Raw genomic sequence first — 5747 nt, 5'->3', positions numbered from 1 at the left:
GCACAGGCTCTAGACGCGCAGGCTCAGCGGCCATGGCTCACGGGCCTAGCCGCTCTGCGGCATGTGGGATCATCCCGGACCAGGGCACGAACCCGTGTCCCCTGCATCGGCAGGCGGACTCTCAACCACTGCACCACCAGGGAAGCCCTAAACATAACTTTTATATGCACTGAGAAACCAGTGTGACTCACTTTATTACAATATTTACTTTATTGCTGTGGTCCGGAACCAAGCCAATAACTCTGAGGTCTGCCTGTAACAGTCTAGTTATGTAGCAGTCTGAGTCCTGCAGCTTTACTTTGCTATTTTCAGACTGTGTCAGCTATTGTTGGTCACTGCATCTGCAAATACATTTTAAATTCATAATTTCCAACAACAAAACCTGCTGTTGGATGGCAGTTAGGGTTGCATTGAATTAATCATTCAATTTAGGGAGAAATCAGTCTTCAAAGTCATCAACACTAAGTAAATCCTTTCATTTATTTTTGTTAACCGTTTTGGATTTGTTTTTGTAGGTGTTTTTTCTTCCCTTCCTTTTTTTGTTCTCTTATGATCTGACGACTAACTTTAGTGTTGTGTTTGGATTCCTTTTTCTTTTTTGTGTGTGTATCTATTGTAGATTTTCAGTTGCGGTTACTATGAGGTTTTGATATAGCAGTCTATATCAAAAAAAATAAGATTGTATTAAGTTGCTGATCTTTAATTTCAAATGCATTTCCAATATCCTGCACTTGTGCTCTCCTCACAATTGCTGGTTTTGATATCATATTTGTGTGCAGATAATTTCTTATCTTTACTGTATGTTTGCCTTTACTGGTGATCTCTTCCATTCATAATTTTCTTGTTTCTAGTTGTGGTCTTTTCTTTCCCACCTAGAGAAGTTCCTTTAACATTTGTTGCAAAGCTGGTCTGGTGGTACTGAATTCTTAGCTTCTGCTTGTCAGAAAAGCTTTTGATTTCTCTGTTGAATCTGAATGAGAAGCTTGCTGTGCATTCTTGGTTGTAGGTTCTTCCCTTTCATAACTTTAAATACATTGTGCCACCCCCTTCTGGCCTGCAGAGTTTTTGCTGAGAAATCAGCTGATAACCTTATGGGAGAGTTCCCTTGTACGTTATCTGTTGCCTTTCCCTTGTTGCTTTTAATATTTTTTCTTTATCTTTGATTTTTGTCAATTTGATTACTATGTGTCTTGGCGTGTCTCTCCTTGGGTTTATCCTGCCTGGGACTCTCTGCGCTTCCTGGACTTGGGTGACTATTTTCTTTCCCATGGTAGGGAAGTTTTCAGCTATTATCTCTTCATGTATTTTCTCAGGTCCTTTCTCTTACTCCTTCTGGGACCCCTATAATGCAAATGTTTGTGTGTTTAATGTTGTCCCAGAGATCTCTTAGACTGTCATCATTTCTTTTCATTCTTTTTTCTTTATTCTGTTCCATGGTAGTGATTTCCACCATTCTGTCTTCCAGCTCACTTATCCATTCTTCTGCCTCAGTTATTCTATTGATTCCTTCTAGTGTATTTTTCATTTCAGTTATTGTATTGTTCATCTGTATGTTCTTTAGTTCTTCTAGGTTTTTGTTAAACATTTCTTGTATCCTCTCCATCTATGTCTCCATTTTTTTCCCACGATCTTGGATCATCTTTACTATCATTACTCTGAATTCTTTTTCAGGTAGATTGTCTATCTCCACTTCACTTAGGTGGTGTTCTGGGGTTGTATCTTGTTCCTTCATCTGGGACGTATTCCTCCGCTGTCTCATTTTGTCTAATTTTCTGTGATTGCAGTTTCCATTCTGCAGGCTGCAGGGTTGTAGTTCCTTCTGGCTTCTACCTGCTCCCTGGTGGATGAGGCTGGCTAACAGACTTATGCAGGCTTCCTGGTGGGAAGGACTGGTACCTGCGCACTGGTGGGTGGAACTGGGTCTTGTCGTTCTGGTAGGCAGGGCCATGTTGGGGTGTGTTTATCAGGCAGCAGTTTATTCAGGAGGACTTTAAGCAGCCAGTCTGCTGTTAGGTGGGGCTGTGTTCCTGCCCTGTTGGTTGTTTGGTCTGAGGTGTCCCAGCACTGAGCCTGTAGGCTGTTGGGTGGGGCCAGGTCTTGGTGAGAAAATGGCAGCCTCCAAGAGGGCTTAGGCCAGTGAGTACTTGCCAGAACTGCTGCCACCCATGTCCTTGTCCCCTCAGTGAGCTACAGCCAACCCTGCCTCTGCAGGAGACCCTCCAACACTAGCAGGTAAGTCTAGCCCAGTCTCTTGTGAGATCACCACTTTTTTCCCTGGGTCCTGGTACACACAAGACCCTTTGTGCGTCCTCCAAGAGTGGAGTTTCTGTTTACCCCGGTCCTGCGGAATTCCTGTGATGAAACCCCGCTGGCCTTCAAAGCCAGGCTCTCTGGGGGCTCCTCCTCCTGTTGCCAGACCCCCAGGCTGGGAGCTCAGAACTTTCACTCCTGTGGGAGAACTGTGGTATAACTGTTTTCGAGTTTGTGAGTCACCCACCCGGCATATATGAGATTTGATTTTATTGTGATTGTGCTCCTCCTACTGTCTCTTGGTTGCTTCTTCTTTGTCTTTGGATGTAGGGTATCTTTTTTGGTAGGTTCCAGCATTATTTATTTATTTATGTTTTGACAGTGGTTGTTCAGCAGTTCATTGTGATTTTGATGGTTCCGTAAGGAGTGAGTTCACTTCCTTCTAATCTGCCATCTTGTCTTCTCCCCACAAGTCATTCTTAACACACTTTTATTTTTGTCTTTGAACTTCTCTTAATTTTGTGATGCACTTTTTGGATTTCTGGAACTGTTTTAGGGCTGTTGTATGTCCAGTGACTTGAACATAATTATTTCCTTTATTTTTCTGTTCCCCCTTTCCCCAATTATGCCAGGCAGGAGAATAAATCTGTTCTTTGCCACCCTATCCAGGAAGGATGCAATTCTCCTGGCATCATTTAATTTTTCTATTGGTTGTTTATACATAAAAATATAATTTTTATATAGCCAGTTTGCTAAATTCACATATTTCTAATAATTTTTCCATAGACTTTTAAATGTAAACAATGGTATTACGTGCAAATAATGAGATTTACTTCAATCTTCCCAGTTTTTAGGTCTTATTTTTATTTTTATTTGGCCTTACTGACCTGACCTAGCTAAAACCTTCAGTCCACTGTTAGATAGTAGTGGTGGCAGTAAGAAGCATTCTTGTCTCATTATTATTTTTTAAAATTTATTTGTTTTTGGCTGCATTGGGTCTTCATTGCTGCATGCGGGCTTTCTCTAGTTGTGGCAAGTGGGGGCTACTCTTTGTTGTGATGTGCGGGCTTCTCATTGCGGTGGCTTCTCTTGTGGAGCATGGGCTCTAGGCACGCGGGCTTCAGTAGTTGTGGCACGCAGGCTTAGTTGCTCAGTGGCATGTGGGAATCTTCCTGGACCAGGGTTCGAACCCGTGTCCCCTGCACTGGCAGGCTGATTCTTAACCACTGCACCACCAGGGAGGTCCTTGTCCCATTATGAATATCAGGAAGAAATATTCCAGTATTCATCTACTTAGTTTGATGTTTGTGGTATATTAGCTTTTTACTTGTTTTTAAGGAAGTTTCCTTCTATTCCTAGTGTAGTTTTTTAATCATGAATGTGTGTAAAGTTCTATCAAATGTTTTCCACATCTACTGAGATAGTAATATGGTTTAACTTATTTTTTTCTAATGTGGTAGGCTACATCAATTAACAAACTTTTAAGTATTGTTTGGATATGATTTCAAACTTACTAAAGTCACTAGTAGAAAAAACTCATTCCGATTTCCCCCTGTGCACTGCATTTCCTCCATCTGTCCCTTGAGCACATACTTGAACTCTGTCTCTACACACACACACACACACACACACACACACACACACACACATTATTCTTTTACTAAAGCATTTGAAAATAACCTGCAGACACGAGACTTCGTTTCCCCTATGTACTTGAGTGTGTGTTTTCCTGAAACAAAACATTTACTTACCTATGGACCCAAGTCTGGAAATAAACACTACCATCGAATTTACACACTCTTTATTTGTCCCAACTATTCTATTTTTCCTTTTTGTTTTTATTTTAAAACATCTTCAGTCTAGTCCAACCTGAAACAGTCTCCCAGTCTTTTCCTTTTATGTCCTTGACAATTTAAATACAGGCTTTAAAATTCTATAGTATAACCTTTCAAGGGGGTTCATCTGATATTTCCGCATTAGCATACTCTGGCTATGCTTTCTTGGTAAGAATACAGCACCAATGTGTTGGCTCTTCTCAGAGCATCTCACCAGGGAGTACATTACGTTGACCTGTCCTACCATTGGTGAAGTGAACTTTGATCACTTGATTATGTTGGTGTCTGCCAGGTTTATCATAAAAATCACCATTTTCACCTTTGTAGTTGATTAGTATTTTGTGGCGAAATATTTGGAGATAATGCCAATACCTGTTCTTCATTAAACTTCTACCCACAAACTCTAGCCTATGTTGGCACGTACTTACTGAATCAACCACCAGTATGATGGTTGCCAAGTAGTGTTTTTTCTATTGCCATTATTCCTCCTACATTTATTAGCTGGCTTATAAAGAAAGCTTTCTCTCCTCTATGTATTTATTCACTTATATGTGTACAAATTATTGGACTCATATTTTTAAGTCATTTATATTATGATGCTATTGTTATTTGTTTTGATGTTCAAACTGTCTCAAATTTGGCCACTGGAACCTGTCCAAGGTGGCTCTTTTGACATGTTTCCATAATTCTTAGAACATTTTCTTATTGTCTGATAGATATTTCTCCCCATCTCTGACTTGGAATAAGCTATCACTCCAGAGACCTGCTCCATTTTTGGTGGGAGGATAGTATTTAGTAATTAATAACCTGGTAATTGGTGTGCTCAGTGCTACTGAGCTGTCAGTAGACAGGTCCATAAAATACACACAAACACACACACGACTACTATAATTATTTCTGTGTAGTTAAAATGAGTATCATTGCAGTCCAACACTCCAGGTGGTTTTCTAACTTCCCCCCTTTCCATTTTTATAGATACCTTTTCTAACAGTGAGGAACCTGGCTCTCATCATCTTCAATACATTTACTTATCTGCTCAATGTTACCAGTATCTCAGCCATGCTAACCATCTCTTCCATTTGCCCCCAGCACTCTTGATGCAGGTTGGCACATCACCACAACACCTTTCTCATCCCTCACGGCAAGCCTATTCTGCCTCTTCAACTCTAGGAAGGGAAGGCAGAAGAGAAATTTACAAAGTGCGAAGGGAGAAAGAATGAGAGAGAGGAGTAGAAGGCCAAATGGATTGAATTTGAAATACTAAATCTATCCTTTGATTCCTCTAGTAAACATCATTTAGTCAAGATATATTGTCCTTTGATATGGCTGGAACTTTTTTAATTTTAGGATTTTGTATCTAAATTCATAAGATAGTGGTCTATAACTTTACTTTCCTGAAATGTCTTAAAGGTTTTGGTATCAAAGTTGTACTGGCCTCATAAAGTGAACAGGAAAATTCCTATCTTCCTATCTCTGGAAAAGTTTATAAAAGTTTGGTATTATATCTTTTTTTAATATTTAGAATAACTGCAGTGAAGCCATCTGTTCCTGTGAGTTTTCTTTCTGGTAGATTTTTAAATATGACTCAGGTTGTTTGCAGTTTGGGTAAGGTACAATCTACCTCTGGTATGACCCTGTGCTTTTTTTTTTTTTTTTTTTTTT

This window comes from Lipotes vexillifer, unplaced genomic scaffold (genome assembly GCF_000442215.2).
Source record: "Lipotes vexillifer unplaced genomic scaffold, Lipotes_vexillifer_v1.1 scaffold1181, whole genome shotgun sequence".
In the NCBI taxonomy this organism is placed as follows: domain Eukaryota; kingdom Metazoa; phylum Chordata; class Mammalia; order Artiodactyla; family Lipotidae; genus Lipotes; species Lipotes vexillifer.
Note: the sequence above shows the minus strand (reverse complement) of the source record.